At 54.8% G+C, this 14,093-nt stretch overlaps 42 non-coding genes across 42 annotated transcripts; all 42 read left to right on the top strand.

Moving 5' to 3' along the window:
- The first annotated feature begins 258 nt into the window (after positions 1-258).
- Positions 259-340, top strand: Trnal-cag (transfer RNA leucine (anticodon CAG)). The gene has a single exon. It is a non-coding gene; the product is annotated as a tRNA-Leu (tRNA).
- Positions 341-619: 279 nt separating this feature from the next.
- Trnae-cuc (transfer RNA glutamic acid (anticodon CUC)) lies at positions 620-691 on the top strand. The gene has a single exon. It is a non-coding gene; the product is annotated as a tRNA-Glu (tRNA).
- A 382-nt stretch (positions 692-1,073) lies between these two features.
- Positions 1,074-1,145, top strand: Trnah-gug (transfer RNA histidin (anticodon GUG)). The gene has a single exon. It is a non-coding gene; the product is annotated as a tRNA-His (tRNA).
- A 287-nt stretch (positions 1,146-1,432) lies between these two features.
- Trnal-aag (transfer RNA leucine (anticodon AAG)) lies at positions 1,433-1,514 on the top strand. The gene has a single exon. It is a non-coding gene; the product is annotated as a tRNA-Leu (tRNA).
- A 78-nt stretch (positions 1,515-1,592) lies between these two features.
- On the top strand, positions 1,593-1,674 carry Trnal-cag (transfer RNA leucine (anticodon CAG)). The gene has a single exon. It is a non-coding gene; the product is annotated as a tRNA-Leu (tRNA).
- A 279-nt stretch (positions 1,675-1,953) lies between these two features.
- On the top strand, positions 1,954-2,025 carry Trnae-cuc (transfer RNA glutamic acid (anticodon CUC)). Its single transcript has one exon. It is a non-coding gene; the product is annotated as a tRNA-Glu (tRNA).
- A 382-nt stretch (positions 2,026-2,407) lies between these two features.
- On the top strand, positions 2,408-2,479 carry Trnah-gug (transfer RNA histidin (anticodon GUG)). Its single transcript has one exon. It is a non-coding gene; the product is annotated as a tRNA-His (tRNA).
- Positions 2,480-2,766: 287 nt separating this feature from the next.
- On the top strand, positions 2,767-2,848 carry Trnal-aag (transfer RNA leucine (anticodon AAG)). Its single transcript has one exon. It is a non-coding gene; the product is annotated as a tRNA-Leu (tRNA).
- Positions 2,849-2,926: 78 nt separating this feature from the next.
- On the top strand, positions 2,927-3,008 carry Trnal-cag (transfer RNA leucine (anticodon CAG)). Its single transcript has one exon. It is a non-coding gene; the product is annotated as a tRNA-Leu (tRNA).
- A 279-nt stretch (positions 3,009-3,287) lies between these two features.
- Trnae-cuc (transfer RNA glutamic acid (anticodon CUC)) lies at positions 3,288-3,359 on the top strand. The gene has a single exon. It is a non-coding gene; the product is annotated as a tRNA-Glu (tRNA).
- Positions 3,360-3,741: 382 nt separating this feature from the next.
- On the top strand, positions 3,742-3,813 carry Trnah-gug (transfer RNA histidin (anticodon GUG)). Its single transcript has one exon. It is a non-coding gene; the product is annotated as a tRNA-His (tRNA).
- Positions 3,814-4,100: 287 nt separating this feature from the next.
- Positions 4,101-4,182, top strand: Trnal-cag (transfer RNA leucine (anticodon CAG)). Its single transcript has one exon. It is a non-coding gene; the product is annotated as a tRNA-Leu (tRNA).
- A 78-nt stretch (positions 4,183-4,260) lies between these two features.
- On the top strand, positions 4,261-4,342 carry Trnal-cag (transfer RNA leucine (anticodon CAG)). The gene has a single exon. It is a non-coding gene; the product is annotated as a tRNA-Leu (tRNA).
- A 279-nt stretch (positions 4,343-4,621) lies between these two features.
- Positions 4,622-4,693, top strand: Trnae-cuc (transfer RNA glutamic acid (anticodon CUC)). The gene has a single exon. It is a non-coding gene; the product is annotated as a tRNA-Glu (tRNA).
- Positions 4,694-5,075: 382 nt separating this feature from the next.
- On the top strand, positions 5,076-5,147 carry Trnah-gug (transfer RNA histidin (anticodon GUG)). Its single transcript has one exon. It is a non-coding gene; the product is annotated as a tRNA-His (tRNA).
- A 287-nt stretch (positions 5,148-5,434) lies between these two features.
- Trnal-cag (transfer RNA leucine (anticodon CAG)) lies at positions 5,435-5,516 on the top strand. Its single transcript has one exon. It is a non-coding gene; the product is annotated as a tRNA-Leu (tRNA).
- Positions 5,517-5,594: 78 nt separating this feature from the next.
- Trnal-cag (transfer RNA leucine (anticodon CAG)) lies at positions 5,595-5,676 on the top strand. Its single transcript has one exon. It is a non-coding gene; the product is annotated as a tRNA-Leu (tRNA).
- A 279-nt stretch (positions 5,677-5,955) lies between these two features.
- Trnae-cuc (transfer RNA glutamic acid (anticodon CUC)) lies at positions 5,956-6,027 on the top strand. Its single transcript has one exon. It is a non-coding gene; the product is annotated as a tRNA-Glu (tRNA).
- Positions 6,028-6,409: 382 nt separating this feature from the next.
- Positions 6,410-6,481, top strand: Trnah-gug (transfer RNA histidin (anticodon GUG)). Its single transcript has one exon. It is a non-coding gene; the product is annotated as a tRNA-His (tRNA).
- Positions 6,482-6,768: 287 nt separating this feature from the next.
- Trnal-cag (transfer RNA leucine (anticodon CAG)) lies at positions 6,769-6,850 on the top strand. The gene has a single exon. It is a non-coding gene; the product is annotated as a tRNA-Leu (tRNA).
- Positions 6,851-6,928: 78 nt separating this feature from the next.
- Trnal-cag (transfer RNA leucine (anticodon CAG)) lies at positions 6,929-7,010 on the top strand. Its single transcript has one exon. It is a non-coding gene; the product is annotated as a tRNA-Leu (tRNA).
- Positions 7,011-7,289: 279 nt separating this feature from the next.
- Positions 7,290-7,361, top strand: Trnae-cuc (transfer RNA glutamic acid (anticodon CUC)). Its single transcript has one exon. It is a non-coding gene; the product is annotated as a tRNA-Glu (tRNA).
- A 382-nt stretch (positions 7,362-7,743) lies between these two features.
- On the top strand, positions 7,744-7,815 carry Trnah-gug (transfer RNA histidin (anticodon GUG)). The gene has a single exon. It is a non-coding gene; the product is annotated as a tRNA-His (tRNA).
- A 287-nt stretch (positions 7,816-8,102) lies between these two features.
- Trnal-aag (transfer RNA leucine (anticodon AAG)) lies at positions 8,103-8,184 on the top strand. Its single transcript has one exon. It is a non-coding gene; the product is annotated as a tRNA-Leu (tRNA).
- Positions 8,185-8,262: 78 nt separating this feature from the next.
- Trnal-cag (transfer RNA leucine (anticodon CAG)) lies at positions 8,263-8,344 on the top strand. The gene has a single exon. It is a non-coding gene; the product is annotated as a tRNA-Leu (tRNA).
- Positions 8,345-8,623: 279 nt separating this feature from the next.
- On the top strand, positions 8,624-8,695 carry Trnae-cuc (transfer RNA glutamic acid (anticodon CUC)). Its single transcript has one exon. It is a non-coding gene; the product is annotated as a tRNA-Glu (tRNA).
- A 382-nt stretch (positions 8,696-9,077) lies between these two features.
- Positions 9,078-9,149, top strand: Trnah-gug (transfer RNA histidin (anticodon GUG)). The gene has a single exon. It is a non-coding gene; the product is annotated as a tRNA-His (tRNA).
- A 287-nt stretch (positions 9,150-9,436) lies between these two features.
- Positions 9,437-9,518, top strand: Trnal-cag (transfer RNA leucine (anticodon CAG)). Its single transcript has one exon. It is a non-coding gene; the product is annotated as a tRNA-Leu (tRNA).
- A 78-nt stretch (positions 9,519-9,596) lies between these two features.
- On the top strand, positions 9,597-9,678 carry Trnal-cag (transfer RNA leucine (anticodon CAG)). Its single transcript has one exon. It is a non-coding gene; the product is annotated as a tRNA-Leu (tRNA).
- A 279-nt stretch (positions 9,679-9,957) lies between these two features.
- On the top strand, positions 9,958-10,029 carry Trnae-cuc (transfer RNA glutamic acid (anticodon CUC)). Its single transcript has one exon. It is a non-coding gene; the product is annotated as a tRNA-Glu (tRNA).
- Positions 10,030-10,411: 382 nt separating this feature from the next.
- Trnah-gug (transfer RNA histidin (anticodon GUG)) lies at positions 10,412-10,483 on the top strand. The gene has a single exon. It is a non-coding gene; the product is annotated as a tRNA-His (tRNA).
- Positions 10,484-10,770: 287 nt separating this feature from the next.
- Trnal-cag (transfer RNA leucine (anticodon CAG)) lies at positions 10,771-10,852 on the top strand. Its single transcript has one exon. It is a non-coding gene; the product is annotated as a tRNA-Leu (tRNA).
- A 78-nt stretch (positions 10,853-10,930) lies between these two features.
- Positions 10,931-11,012, top strand: Trnal-cag (transfer RNA leucine (anticodon CAG)). The gene has a single exon. It is a non-coding gene; the product is annotated as a tRNA-Leu (tRNA).
- A 279-nt stretch (positions 11,013-11,291) lies between these two features.
- Positions 11,292-11,363, top strand: Trnae-cuc (transfer RNA glutamic acid (anticodon CUC)). The gene has a single exon. It is a non-coding gene; the product is annotated as a tRNA-Glu (tRNA).
- A 382-nt stretch (positions 11,364-11,745) lies between these two features.
- Trnah-gug (transfer RNA histidin (anticodon GUG)) lies at positions 11,746-11,817 on the top strand. The gene has a single exon. It is a non-coding gene; the product is annotated as a tRNA-His (tRNA).
- A 287-nt stretch (positions 11,818-12,104) lies between these two features.
- On the top strand, positions 12,105-12,186 carry Trnal-cag (transfer RNA leucine (anticodon CAG)). Its single transcript has one exon. It is a non-coding gene; the product is annotated as a tRNA-Leu (tRNA).
- A 78-nt stretch (positions 12,187-12,264) lies between these two features.
- Positions 12,265-12,346, top strand: Trnal-cag (transfer RNA leucine (anticodon CAG)). Its single transcript has one exon. It is a non-coding gene; the product is annotated as a tRNA-Leu (tRNA).
- A 279-nt stretch (positions 12,347-12,625) lies between these two features.
- Trnae-cuc (transfer RNA glutamic acid (anticodon CUC)) lies at positions 12,626-12,697 on the top strand. Its single transcript has one exon. It is a non-coding gene; the product is annotated as a tRNA-Glu (tRNA).
- Positions 12,698-13,079: 382 nt separating this feature from the next.
- Trnah-gug (transfer RNA histidin (anticodon GUG)) lies at positions 13,080-13,151 on the top strand. The gene has a single exon. It is a non-coding gene; the product is annotated as a tRNA-His (tRNA).
- Positions 13,152-13,438: 287 nt separating this feature from the next.
- Trnal-cag (transfer RNA leucine (anticodon CAG)) lies at positions 13,439-13,520 on the top strand. The gene has a single exon. It is a non-coding gene; the product is annotated as a tRNA-Leu (tRNA).
- A 78-nt stretch (positions 13,521-13,598) lies between these two features.
- Trnal-cag (transfer RNA leucine (anticodon CAG)) lies at positions 13,599-13,680 on the top strand. Its single transcript has one exon. It is a non-coding gene; the product is annotated as a tRNA-Leu (tRNA).
- Positions 13,681-13,959: 279 nt separating this feature from the next.
- On the top strand, positions 13,960-14,031 carry Trnae-cuc (transfer RNA glutamic acid (anticodon CUC)). The gene has a single exon. It is a non-coding gene; the product is annotated as a tRNA-Glu (tRNA).
- Positions 14,032-14,093: the final 62 nt, after the last annotated feature.

Genomic DNA, 14,093 nt, shown 5'->3' with positions numbered 1-14,093 from the left:
CAGTGACGATTGTGACTCAGTGTTTGAAATTACGGTGCCCTCTTGATTTTTCACTCATGTTCCGCAGGCTGCGGGTGGCACTACCAATTCATTATCAACACGTAATGCCGCCGCACCAGAGAGCGGGCAGCTGCCTGTGTAGTTAATCTCTATTCGAAAATGGCAGTTGTTTGAGGTGCAATGGATGAGCAGCCAGTCGCAGCAGAACAGGAAGCTGTGTCGTGCACTGTTTCTACAAAAGCGAAGAACACGGGCACAGGTAGCGTGGCCGAGGGGTCTAAGGCGCTGGTTTCAGGCACCAGTCTCTTCGGAGGCGTGGGTTCGAATCCCACCGCTGCCAATGTTTTCTGTCTCGAAAGCAGGAGCACTGATTACCCGCGAAGGGAACAGCGCAGCAAGCCGTGAGCGTCTCTTTCTTAAATTGTCGTAGCAGCACAGTGCGTGGTGCAACGACAGGATTCACAGGCGCAGTCTGGTGTCACGATTGCTGGCGTTCGTCTCCACGAAATGCGTCCCGAGCATGCCGTTCTACAAAGTGGAAACGCTAAATTTTGGCCGTTGTCGTCAAGTAGCGTGTGTACTGTTTGCTGCGTTCGCTGGAGGAGCGCTTGCGTCGTTATCCGGTGTGGTCTAGTGGCTAGGATGCCTGGCTCTCACCCAGGAGGCCCGGGTTCGATTCCCGGTACCGGAAATGCGCATTTTGTTGCTCCTCTTATGCGACTTGGCCCGACTTAGCTCGACTGACGCTCCGCTGACGCTTGCAGAAAATTACGTTAAGTACGATTCGCGGTCACAAGTGACGGCGAGAGCGATGCGACGTCTGTCCACCTCTTATTGAGGCACATACCTGTGGTCAACAGAGTTGGAGGACTGCAAGACATTGCCACGGGGGTTGAATGCAGCTAACCACACTGCTTAGTGTCCTTACAGCGCAGACACGTTCGTTTGCCAGTATACATATAATGGAGACCGCGTCTGGCACAGCTGTGGGGAGACACAGTGGTGTGTGGGCCGAGCTTTGCTGTTCATCGCCACTTGCAGTCGCGAGAACTGCCGTCGGCGGTGCCTCCGTGGCCGTGATCGTCTAGTGGTTAGGACATTGCGTTGTGGCCGCAATAACCCAGGTTCGAATCCTGGTCACGGCAATTTTTAAAGTTTTGCCTTGCTGTCGCTGCAGTGACGATTGTGACTCAGTGTTTGAAATTACGGTGCCCTCTTGATTTTTCACTCATGTTCCGCAGGCTGCGGGTGGCACTACCAATTCATTATCAACACGTAATGCCGCCGCACCAGAGAGCGGGCAGCTGCCTGTGTAGTTAATCTCTATTCGAAAATGGCAGTTGTTTGAGGTGCAATGGATGAGCAGCCAGTCGCAGCAGAACAGGAAGCTGTGTCGTGCACTGTTTCTACAAAAGCGAAGAACACGGGCACAGGTAGCGTGGCCGAGCGGTCTAAGGCGCTGGTTTAAGGCACCAGTCTCTTCGGAGGCGTGGGTTCGAATCCCACCGCTGCCAGCTTTTTCTCGTTTTTTGTGCCATTGCGATGTTTTCTCGTGGGGTAGAACGCAGCTCCTGTGACCGCCGTGCCACGTAGGTAGCGTGGCCGAGCGGTCTAAGGCGCTGGTTTCAGGCACCAGTCTCTTCGGAGGCGTGGGTTCGAATCCCACCGCTGCCAATGTTTTCTGTCTCGAAAGCAGGAGCACTGATTACCCGCGAAGGGAACAGCGCAGCAAGCCGTGAGCGTCTCTTTCTTAAATTGTCGTAGCAGCACAGTGCGTGGTGCAACGACAGGATTCACAGGCGCAGTCTGGTGTCACGATTGCTGGCGTTCGTCTCCACGAAATGCGTCCCGAGCATGCCGTTCTACAAAGTGGAAACGCTAAATTTTGGCCGTTGTCGTCAAGTAGCGTGTGTACTGTTTGCTGCGTTCGCTGGAGGAGCGCTTGCGTCGTTATCCGGTGTGGTCTAGTGGCTAGGATGCCTGGCTCTCACCCAGGAGGCCCGGGTTCGATTCCCGGTACCGGAAATGCGCATTTTGTTGCTCCTCTTATGCGACTTGGCCCGACTTAGCTCGACTGACGCTCCGCTGACGCTTGCAGAAAATTACGTTAAGTACGATTCGCGGTCACAAGTGACGGCGAGAGCGATGCGACGTCTGTCCACCTCTTATTGAGGCACATACCTGTGGTCAACAGAGTTGGAGGACTGCAAGACATTGCCACGGGGGTTGAATGCAGCTAACCACACTGCTTAGTGTCCTTACAGCGCAGACACGTTCGTTTGCCAGTATACATATAATGGAGACCGCGTCTGGCACAGCTGTGGGGAGACACAGTGGTGTGTGGGCCGAGCTTTGCTGTTCATCGCCACTTGCAGTCGCGAGAACTGCCGTCGGCGGTGCCTCCGTGGCCGTGATCGTCTAGTGGTTAGGACATTGCGTTGTGGCCGCAATAACCCAGGTTCGAATCCTGGTCACGGCAATTTTTAAAGTTTTGCCTTGCTGTCGCTGCAGTGACGATTGTGACTCAGTGTTTGAAATTACGGTGCCCTCTTGATTTTTCACTCATGTTCCGCAGGCTGCGGGTGGCACTACCAATTCATTATCAACACGTAATGCCGCCGCACCAGAGAGCGGGCAGCTGCCTGTGTAGTTAATCTCTATTCGAAAATGGCAGTTGTTTGAGGTGCAATGGATGAGCAGCCAGTCGCAGCAGAACAGGAAGCTGTGTCGTGCACTGTTTCTACAAAAGCGAAGAACACGGGCACAGGTAGCGTGGCCGAGCGGTCTAAGGCGCTGGTTTAAGGCACCAGTCTCTTCGGAGGCGTGGGTTCGAATCCCACCGCTGCCAGCTTTTTCTCGTTTTTTGTGCCATTGCGATGTTTTCTCGTGGGGTAGAACGCAGCTCCTGTGACCGCCGTGCCACGTAGGTAGCGTGGCCGAGCGGTCTAAGGCGCTGGTTTCAGGCACCAGTCTCTTCGGAGGCGTGGGTTCGAATCCCACCGCTGCCAATGTTTTCTGTCTCGAAAGCAGGAGCACTGATTACCCGCGAAGGGAACAGCGCAGCAAGCCGTGAGCGTCTCTTTCTTAAATTGTCGTAGCAGCACAGTGCGTGGTGCAACGACAGGATTCACAGGCGCAGTCTGGTGTCACGATTGCTGGCGTTCGTCTCCACGAAATGCGTCCCGAGCATGCCGTTCTACAAAGTGGAAACGCTAAATTTTGGCCGTTGTCGTCAAGTAGCGTGTGTACTGTTTGCTGCGTTCGCTGGAGGAGCGCTTGCGTCGTTATCCGGTGTGGTCTAGTGGCTAGGATGCCTGGCTCTCACCCAGGAGGCCCGGGTTCGATTCCCGGTACCGGAAATGCGCATTTTGTTGCTCCTCTTATGCGACTTGGCCCGACTTAGCTCGACTGACGCTCCGCTGACGCTTGCAGAAAATTACGTTAAGTACGATTCGCGGTCACAAGTGACGGCGAGAGCGATGCGACGTCTGTCCACCTCTTATTGAGGCACATACCTGTGGTCAACAGAGTTGGAGGACTGCAAGACATTGCCACGGGGGTTGAATGCAGCTAACCACACTGCTTAGTGTCCTTACAGCGCAGACACGTTCGTTTGCCAGTATACATATAATGGAGACCGCGTCTGGCACAGCTGTGGGGAGACACAGTGGTGTGTGGGCCGAGCTTTGCTGTTCATCGCCACTTGCAGTCGCGAGAACTGCCGTCGGCGGTGCCTCCGTGGCCGTGATCGTCTAGTGGTTAGGACATTGCGTTGTGGCCGCAATAACCCAGGTTCGAATCCTGGTCACGGCAATTTTTAAAGTTTTGCCTTGCTGTCGCTGCAGTGACGATTGTGACTCAGTGTTTGAAATTACGGTGCCCTCTTGATTTTTCACTCATGTTCCGCAGGCTGCGGGTGGCACTACCAATTCATTATCAACACGTAATGCCGCCGCACCAGAGAGCGGGCAGCTGCCTGTGTAGTTAATCTCTATTCGAAAATGGCAGTTGTTTGAGGTGCAATGGATGAGCAGCCAGTCGCAGCAGAACAGGAAGCTGTGTCGTGCACTGTTTCTACAAAAGCGAAGAACACGGGCACAGGTAGCGTGGCCGAGCGGTCTAAGGCGCTGGTTTCAGGCACCAGTCTCTTCGGAGGCGTGGGTTCGAATCCCACCGCTGCCAGCTTTTTCTCGTTTTTTGTGCCATTGCGATGTTTTCTCGTGGGGTAGAACGCAGCTCCTGTGACCGCCGTGCCACGTAGGTAGCGTGGCCGAGCGGTCTAAGGCGCTGGTTTCAGGCACCAGTCTCTTCGGAGGCGTGGGTTCGAATCCCACCGCTGCCAATGTTTTCTGTCTCGAAAGCAGGAGCACTGATTACCCGCGAAGGGAACAGCGCAGCAAGCCGTGAGCGTCTCTTTCTTAAATTGTCGTAGCAGCACAGTGCGTGGTGCAACGACAGGATTCACAGGCGCAGTCTGGTGTCACGATTGCTGGCGTTCGTCTCCACGAAATGCGTCCCGAGCATGCCGTTCTACAAAGTGGAAACGCTAAATTTTGGCCGTTGTCGTCAAGTAGCGTGTGTACTGTTTGCTGCGTTCGCTGGAGGAGCGCTTGCGTCGTTATCCGGTGTGGTCTAGTGGCTAGGATGCCTGGCTCTCACCCAGGAGGCCCGGGTTCGATTCCCGGTACCGGAAATGCGCATTTTGTTGCTCCTCTTATGCGACTTGGCCCGACTTAGCTCGACTGACGCTCCGCTGACGCTTGCAGAAAATTACGTTAAGTACGATTCGCGGTCACAAGTGACGGCGAGAGCGATGCGACGTCTGTCCACCTCTTATTGAGGCACATACCTGTGGTCAACAGAGTTGGAGGACTGCAAGACATTGCCACGGGGGTTGAATGCAGCTAACCACACTGCTTAGTGTCCTTACAGCGCAGACACGTTCGTTTGCCAGTATACATATAATGGAGACCGCGTCTGGCACAGCTGTGGGGAGACACAGTGGTGTGTGGGCCGAGCTTTGCTGTTCATCGCCACTTGCAGTCGCGAGAACTGCCGTCGGCGGTGCCTCCGTGGCCGTGATCGTCTAGTGGTTAGGACATTGCGTTGTGGCCGCAATAACCCAGGTTCGAATCCTGGTCACGGCAATTTTTAAAGTTTTGCCTTGCTGTCGCTGCAGTGACGATTGTGACTCAGTGTTTGAAATTACGGTGCCCTCTTGATTTTTCACTCATGTTCCGCAGGCTGCGGGTGGCACTACCAATTCATTATCAACACGTAATGCCGCCGCACCAGAGAGCGGGCAGCTGCCTGTGTAGTTAATCTCTATTCGAAAATGGCAGTTGTTTGAGGTGCAATGGATGAGCAGCCAGTCGCAGCAGAACAGGAAGCTGTGTCGTGCACTGTTTCTACAAAAGCGAAGAACACGGGCACAGGTAGCGTGGCCGAGCGGTCTAAGGCGCTGGTTTCAGGCACCAGTCTCTTCGGAGGCGTGGGTTCGAATCCCACCGCTGCCAGCTTTTTCTCGTTTTTTGTGCCATTGCGATGTTTTCTCGTGGGGTAGAACGCAGCTCCTGTGACCGCCGTGCCACGTAGGTAGCGTGGCCGAGCGGTCTAAGGCGCTGGTTTCAGGCACCAGTCTCTTCGGAGGCGTGGGTTCGAATCCCACCGCTGCCAATGTTTTCTGTCTCGAAAGCAGGAGCACTGATTACCCGCGAAGGGAACAGCGCAGCAAGCCGTGAGCGTCTCTTTCTTAAATTGTCGTAGCAGCACAGTGCGTGGTGCAACGACAGGATTCACAGGCGCAGTCTGGTGTCACGATTGCTGGCGTTCGTCTCCACGAAATGCGTCCCGAGCATGCCGTTCTACAAAGTGGAAACGCTAAATTTTGGCCGTTGTCGTCAAGTAGCGTGTGTACTGTTTGCTGCGTTCGCTGGAGGAGCGCTTGCGTCGTTATCCGGTGTGGTCTAGTGGCTAGGATGCCTGGCTCTCACCCAGGAGGCCCGGGTTCGATTCCCGGTACCGGAAATGCGCATTTTGTTGCTCCTCTTATGCGACTTGGCCCGACTTAGCTCGACTGACGCTCCGCTGACGCTTGCAGAAAATTACGTTAAGTACGATTCGCGGTCACAAGTGACGGCGAGAGCGATGCGACGTCTGTCCACCTCTTATTGAGGCACATACCTGTGGTCAACAGAGTTGGAGGACTGCAAGACATTGCCACGGGGGTTGAATGCAGCTAACCACACTGCTTAGTGTCCTTACAGCGCAGACACGTTCGTTTGCCAGTATACATATAATGGAGACCGCGTCTGGCACAGCTGTGGGGAGACACAGTGGTGTGTGGGCCGAGCTTTGCTGTTCATCGCCACTTGCAGTCGCGAGAACTGCCGTCGGCGGTGCCTCCGTGGCCGTGATCGTCTAGTGGTTAGGACATTGCGTTGTGGCCGCAATAACCCAGGTTCGAATCCTGGTCACGGCAATTTTTAAAGTTTTGCCTTGCTGTCGCTGCAGTGACGATTGTGACTCAGTGTTTGAAATTACGGTGCCCTCTTGATTTTTCACTCATGTTCCGCAGGCTGCGGGTGGCACTACCAATTCATTATCAACACGTAATGCCGCCGCACCAGAGAGCGGGCAGCTGCCTGTGTAGTTAATCTCTATTCGAAAATGGCAGTTGTTTGAGGTGCAATGGATGAGCAGCCAGTCGCAGCAGAACAGGAAGCTGTGTCGTGCACTGTTTCTACAAAAGCGAAGAACACGGGCACAGGTAGCGTGGCCGAGCGGTCTAAGGCGCTGGTTTCAGGCACCAGTCTCTTCGGAGGCGTGGGTTCGAATCCCACCGCTGCCAGCTTTTTCTCGTTTTTTGTGCCATTGCGATGTTTTCTCGTGGGGTAGAACGCAGCTCCTGTGACCGCCGTGCCACGTAGGTAGCGTGGCCGAGCGGTCTAAGGCGCTGGTTTCAGGCACCAGTCTCTTCGGAGGCGTGGGTTCGAATCCCACCGCTGCCAATGTTTTCTGTCTCGAAAGCAGGAGCACTGATTACCCGCGAAGGGAACAGCGCAGCAAGCCGTGAGCGTCTCTTTCTTAAATTGTCGTAGCAGCACAGTGCGTGGTGCAACGACAGGATTCACAGGCGCAGTCTGGTGTCACGATTGCTGGCGTTCGTCTCCACGAAATGCGTCCCGAGCATGCCGTTCTACAAAGTGGAAACGCTAAATTTTGGCCGTTGTCGTCAAGTAGCGTGTGTACTGTTTGCTGCGTTCGCTGGAGGAGCGCTTGCGTCGTTATCCGGTGTGGTCTAGTGGCTAGGATGCCTGGCTCTCACCCAGGAGGCCCGGGTTCGATTCCCGGTACCGGAAATGCGCATTTTGTTGCTCCTCTTATGCGACTTGGCCCGACTTAGCTCGACTGACGCTCCGCTGACGCTTGCAGAAAATTACGTTAAGTACGATTCGCGGTCACAAGTGACGGCGAGAGCGATGCGACGTCTGTCCACCTCTTATTGAGGCACATACCTGTGGTCAACAGAGTTGGAGGACTGCAAGACATTGCCACGGGGGTTGAATGCAGCTAACCACACTGCTTAGTGTCCTTACAGCGCAGACACGTTCGTTTGCCAGTATACATATAATGGAGACCGCGTCTGGCACAGCTGTGGGGAGACACAGTGGTGTGTGGGCCGAGCTTTGCTGTTCATCGCCACTTGCAGTCGCGAGAACTGCCGTCGGCGGTGCCTCCGTGGCCGTGATCGTCTAGTGGTTAGGACATTGCGTTGTGGCCGCAATAACCCAGGTTCGAATCCTGGTCACGGCAATTTTTAAAGTTTTGCCTTGCTGTCGCTGCAGTGACGATTGTGACTCAGTGTTTGAAATTACGGTGCCCTCTTGATTTTTCACTCATGTTCCGCAGGCTGCGGGTGGCACTACCAATTCATTATCAACACGTAATGCCGCCGCACCAGAGAGCGGGCAGCTGCCTGTGTAGTTAATCTCTATTCGAAAATGGCAGTTGTTTGAGGTGCAATGGATGAGCAGCCAGTCGCAGCAGAACAGGAAGCTGTGTCGTGCACTGTTTCTACAAAAGCGAAGAACACGGGCACAGGTAGCGTGGCCGAGCGGTCTAAGGCGCTGGTTTAAGGCACCAGTCTCTTCGGAGGCGTGGGTTCGAATCCCACCGCTGCCAGCTTTTTCTCGTTTTTTGTGCCATTGCGATGTTTTCTCGTGGGGTAGAACGCAGCTCCTGTGACCGCCGTGCCACGTAGGTAGCGTGGCCGAGCGGTCTAAGGCGCTGGTTTCAGGCACCAGTCTCTTCGGAGGCGTGGGTTCGAATCCCACCGCTGCCAATGTTTTCTGTCTCGAAAGCAGGAGCACTGATTACCCGCGAAGGGAACAGCGCAGCAAGCCGTGAGCGTCTCTTTCTTAAATTGTCGTAGCAGCACAGTGCGTGGTGCAACGACAGGATTCACAGGCGCAGTCTGGTGTCACGATTGCTGGCGTTCGTCTCCACGAAATGCGTCCCGAGCATGCCGTTCTACAAAGTGGAAACGCTAAATTTTGGCCGTTGTCGTCAAGTAGCGTGTGTACTGTTTGCTGCGTTCGCTGGAGGAGCGCTTGCGTCGTTATCCGGTGTGGTCTAGTGGCTAGGATGCCTGGCTCTCACCCAGGAGGCCCGGGTTCGATTCCCGGTACCGGAAATGCGCATTTTGTTGCTCCTCTTATGCGACTTGGCCCGACTTAGCTCGACTGACGCTCCGCTGACGCTTGCAGAAAATTACGTTAAGTACGATTCGCGGTCACAAGTGACGGCGAGAGCGATGCGACGTCTGTCCACCTCTTATTGAGGCACATACCTGTGGTCAACAGAGTTGGAGGACTGCAAGACATTGCCACGGGGGTTGAATGCAGCTAACCACACTGCTTAGTGTCCTTACAGCGCAGACACGTTCGTTTGCCAGTATACATATAATGGAGACCGCGTCTGGCACAGCTGTGGGGAGACACAGTGGTGTGTGGGCCGAGCTTTGCTGTTCATCGCCACTTGCAGTCGCGAGAACTGCCGTCGGCGGTGCCTCCGTGGCCGTGATCGTCTAGTGGTTAGGACATTGCGTTGTGGCCGCAATAACCCAGGTTCGAATCCTGGTCACGGCAATTTTTAAAGTTTTGCCTTGCTGTCGCTGCAGTGACGATTGTGACTCAGTGTTTGAAATTACGGTGCCCTCTTGATTTTTCACTCATGTTCCGCAGGCTGCGGGTGGCACTACCAATTCATTATCAACACGTAATGCCGCCGCACCAGAGAGCGGGCAGCTGCCTGTGTAGTTAATCTCTATTCGAAAATGGCAGTTGTTTGAGGTGCAATGGATGAGCAGCCAGTCGCAGCAGAACAGGAAGCTGTGTCGTGCACTGTTTCTACAAAAGCGAAGAACACGGGCACAGGTAGCGTGGCCGAGCGGTCTAAGGCGCTGGTTTCAGGCACCAGTCTCTTCGGAGGCGTGGGTTCGAATCCCACCGCTGCCAGCTTTTTCTCGTTTTTTGTGCCATTGCGATGTTTTCTCGTGGGGTAGAACGCAGCTCCTGTGACCGCCGTGCCACGTAGGTAGCGTGGCCGAGCGGTCTAAGGCGCTGGTTTCAGGCACCAGTCTCTTCGGAGGCGTGGGTTCGAATCCCACCGCTGCCAATGTTTTCTGTCTCGAAAGCAGGAGCACTGATTACCCGCGAAGGGAACAGCGCAGCAAGCCGTGAGCGTCTCTTTCTTAAATTGTCGTAGCAGCACAGTGCGTGGTGCAACGACAGGATTCACAGGCGCAGTCTGGTGTCACGATTGCTGGCGTTCGTCTCCACGAAATGCGTCCCGAGCATGCCGTTCTACAAAGTGGAAACGCTAAATTTTGGCCGTTGTCGTCAAGTAGCGTGTGTACTGTTTGCTGCGTTCGCTGGAGGAGCGCTTGCGTCGTTATCCGGTGTGGTCTAGTGGCTAGGATGCCTGGCTCTCACCCAGGAGGCCCGGGTTCGATTCCCGGTACCGGAAATGCGCATTTTGTTGCTCCTCTTATGCGACTTGGCCCGACTTAGCTCGACTGACGCTCCGCTGACGCTTGCAGAAAATTACGTTAAGTACGATTCGCGGTCACAAGTGACGGCGAGAGCGATGCGACGTCTGTCCACCTCTTATTGAGGCACATACCTGTGGTCAACAGAGTTGGAGGACTGCAAGACATTGCCACGGGGGTTGAATGCAGCTAACCACACTGCTTAGTGTCCTTACAGCGCAGACACGTTCGTTTGCCAGTATACATATAATGGAGACCGCGTCTGGCACAGCTGTGGGGAGACACAGTGGTGTGTGGGCCGAGCTTTGCTGTTCATCGCCACTTGCAGTCGCGAGAACTGCCGTCGGCGGTGCCTCCGTGGCCGTGATCGTCTAGTGGTTAGGACATTGCGTTGTGGCCGCAATAACCCAGGTTCGAATCCTGGTCACGGCAATTTTTAAAGTTTTGCCTTGCTGTCGCTGCAGTGACGATTGTGACTCAGTGTTTGAAATTACGGTGCCCTCTTGATTTTTCACTCATGTTCCGCAGGCTGCGGGTGGCACTACCAATTCATTATCAACACGTAATGCCGCCGCACCAGAGAGCGGGCAGCTGCCTGTGTAGTTAATCTCTATTCGAAAATGGCAGTTGTTTGAGGTGCAATGGATGAGCAGCCAGTCGCAGCAGAACAGGAAGCTGTGTCGTGCACTGTTTCTACAAAAGCGAAGAACACGGGCACAGGTAGCGTGGCCGAGCGGTCTAAGGCGCTGGTTTCAGGCACCAGTCTCTTCGGAGGCGTGGGTTCGAATCCCACCGCTGCCAGCTTTTTCTCGTTTTTTGTGCCATTGCGATGTTTTCTCGTGGGGTAGAACGCAGCTCCTGTGACCGCCGTGCCACGTAGGTAGCGTGGCCGAGCGGTCTAAGGCGCTGGTTTCAGGCACCAGTCTCTTCGGAGGCGTGGGTTCGAATCCCACCGCTGCCAATGTTTTCTGTCTCGAAAGCAGGAGCACTGATTACCCGCGAAGGGAACAGCGCAGCAAGCCGTGAGCGTCTCTTTCTTAAATTGTCGTAGCAGCACAGTGCGTGGTGCAACGACAGGATTCACAGGCGCAGTCTGGTGTCACGATTGCTGGCGTTCGTCTCCACGAAATGCGTCCCGAGCATGCCGTTCTACAAAGTGGAAACGCTAAATTTTGGCCGTTGTCGTCAAGTAGCGTGTGTACTGTTTGCTGCGTTCGCTGGAGGAGCGCTTGCGTCGTTATCCGGTGTGGTCTAGTGGCTAGGATGCCTGGCTCTCACCCAGGAGGCCCGGGTTCGATTCCCGGTACCGGAAATGCGCATTTTGTTGCTCCTCTTATGCGACTTGGCCCGACTTAGCTCGACTGACGCTCCGCTGACGCTTGCAGAAAATTACGTTAAGTACGATTCGCGGTCACAAGTGACGGCGAGAGCGATGCGACGTCTGTCCACCTCTTATTGAGGCACATACCTGTGGTCAACAGAGTTGGAGGACTGCAAGACATTGCCACGGGGGTTGAATGCAGCTAACCACACTGCTTAGTGTCCTTACAGCGCAGACACGTTCGTTTGCCAGTATACATATAATGGAGACCGCGTCTGGCACAGCTGTGGGGAGACACAGTGGTGTGTGGGCCGAGCTTTGCTGTTCATCGCCACTTGCAGTCGCGAGAACTGCCGTCGGCGGTGCCTCCGTGGCCGTGATCGTCTAGTGGTTAGGACATTGCGTTGTGGCCGCAATAACCCAGGTTCGAATCCTGGTCACGGCAATTTTTAAAGTTTTGCCTTGCTGTCGCTGCAGTGACGATTGTGACTCAGTGTTTGAAATTACGGTGCCCTCTTGATTTTTCACTCATGTTCCGCAGGCTGCGGGTGGCACTACCAATTCATTATCAACACGTAATGCCGCCGCACCAGAGAGCGGGCAGCTGCCTGTGTAGTTAATCTCTATTCGAAAATGGCAGTTGTTTGAGGTGCAATGGATGAGCAGCCAGTCGCAGCAGAACAGGAAGCTGTGTCGTGCACTGTTTCTACAAAAGCGAAGAACACGGGCACAGGTAGCGTGGCCGAGCGGTCTAAGGCGCTGGTTTCAGGCACCAGTCTCTTCGGAGGCGTGGGTTCGAATCCCACCGCTGCCAGCTTTTTCTCGTTTTTTGTGCCATTGCGATGTTTTCTCGTGGGGTAGAACGCAGCTCCTGTGACCGCCGTGCCACGTAGGTAGCGTGGCCGAGCGGTCTAAGGCGCTGGTTTCAGGCACCAGTCTCTTCGGAGGCGTGGGTTCGAATCCCACCGCTGCCAATGTTTTCTGTCTCGAAAGCAGGAGCACTGATTACCCGCGAAGGGAACAGCGCAGCAAGCCGTGAGCGTCTCTTTCTTAAATTGTCGTAGCAGCACAGTGCGTGGTGCAACGACAGGATTCACAGGCGCAGTCTGGTGTCACGATTGCTGGCGTTCGTCTCCACGAAATGCGTCCCGAGCATGCCGTTCTACAAAGTGGAAACGCTAAATTTTGGCCGTTGTCGTCAAGTAGCGTGTGTACTGTTTGCTGCGTTCGCTGGAGGAGCGCTTGCGTCGTTATCCGGTGTGGTCTAGTGGCTAGGATGCCTGGCTCTCACCCAGGAGGCCCGGGTTCGATTCCCGGTACCGGAAATGCGCATTTTGTTGCTCCTCTTATGCGACTTGGCCCGACTTAGCTCGACTGACGCTCCGCTGACGCTTGCAGAAAATTACGTTAAGTACGATTCGCGGTCACAAGTGACGGCGAGAGCGATGCGACGTCTGTCCACCTCTTATTGAGGCACATACCTGTGGTCAACAGAGTTGGAGGACTGCAAGACATTGCCACGGGGGTTGAATGCAGCTAACCACACTGCTTAGTGTCCTTACAGCGCAGACACGTTCGTTTGCCAGTATACATATAATGGAGACCGCGTCTGGCACAGCTGTGGGGAGACACAGTGGTGTGTGGGCCGAGCTTTGCTGTTCATCGCCACTTGCAGTCGCGAGAACTGCCGTCGGCGGTGCCTCCGTGGCCGTGATCGTCTAGTGGTTAGGACATTGCGTTGTGGCCGCAATAACCCAGGTTCGAATCCTGGTCACGGCAATTTTTAAAGTTTTGCCTTGCTGTCGCTGCAGTGACGATTGTGACTCAGTGTTTGAAATTACGGTGCCCTCTTGATTTTTCACTCATGTTCCGCAGGCTGCGGGTGGCACTACCAATTCATTATCAACACGTAATGCCGCCGCACCAGAGAGCGGGCAGCTGCCTGTGTAGTTAATCTCTATTCGAAAATGGCAGTTGTTTGAGGTGCAATGGATGAGCAGCCAGTCGCAGCAGAACAGGAAGCTGTGTCGTGCACTGTTTCTACAAAAGCGAAGAACACGGGCACAGGTAGCGTGGCCGAGCGGTCTAAGGCGCTGGTTTCAGGCACCAGTCTCTTCGGAGGCGTGGGTTCGAATCCCACCGCTGCCAGCTTTTTCTCGTTTTTTGTGCCATTGCGATGTTTTCTCGTGGGGTAGAACGCAGCTCCTGTGACCGCCGTGCCACGTAGGTAGCGTGGCCGAGCGGTCTAAGGCGCTGGTTTCAGGCACCAGTCTCTTCGGAGGCGTGGGTTCGAATCCCACCGCTGCCAATGTTTTCTGTCTCGAAAGCAGGAGCACTGATTACCCGCGAAGGGAACAGCGCAGCAAGCCGTGAGCGTCTCTTTCTTAAATTGTCGTAGCAGCACAGTGCGTGGTGCAACGACAGGATTCACAGGCGCAGTCTGGTGTCACGATTGCTGGCGTTCGTCTCCACGAAATGCGTCCCGAGCATGCCGTTCTACAAAGTGGAAACGCTAAATTTTGGCCGTTGTCGTCAAGTAGCGTGTGTACTGTTTGCTGCGTTCGCTGGAGGAGCGCTTGCGTCGTTATCCGGTGTGGTCTAGTGGCTAGGATGCCTGGCTCTCACCCAGGAGGCCCGGGTTCGATTCCCGGTACCGGAAATGCGCATTTTGTTGCTCCTCTTATGCGACTTGGCCCGACTTAGCTCGACTGACGCTCCGCT

This window comes from Schistocerca nitens, unplaced genomic scaffold (genome assembly GCF_023898315.1).
Source record: "Schistocerca nitens isolate TAMUIC-IGC-003100 unplaced genomic scaffold, iqSchNite1.1 HiC_scaffold_189, whole genome shotgun sequence".
In the NCBI taxonomy this organism is placed as follows: domain Eukaryota; kingdom Metazoa; phylum Arthropoda; class Insecta; order Orthoptera; family Acrididae; genus Schistocerca; species Schistocerca nitens.
The sequence above is the reverse complement of the archived record's forward strand: the minus strand, read 5'-3'. Positions and strand labels throughout refer to the sequence as shown.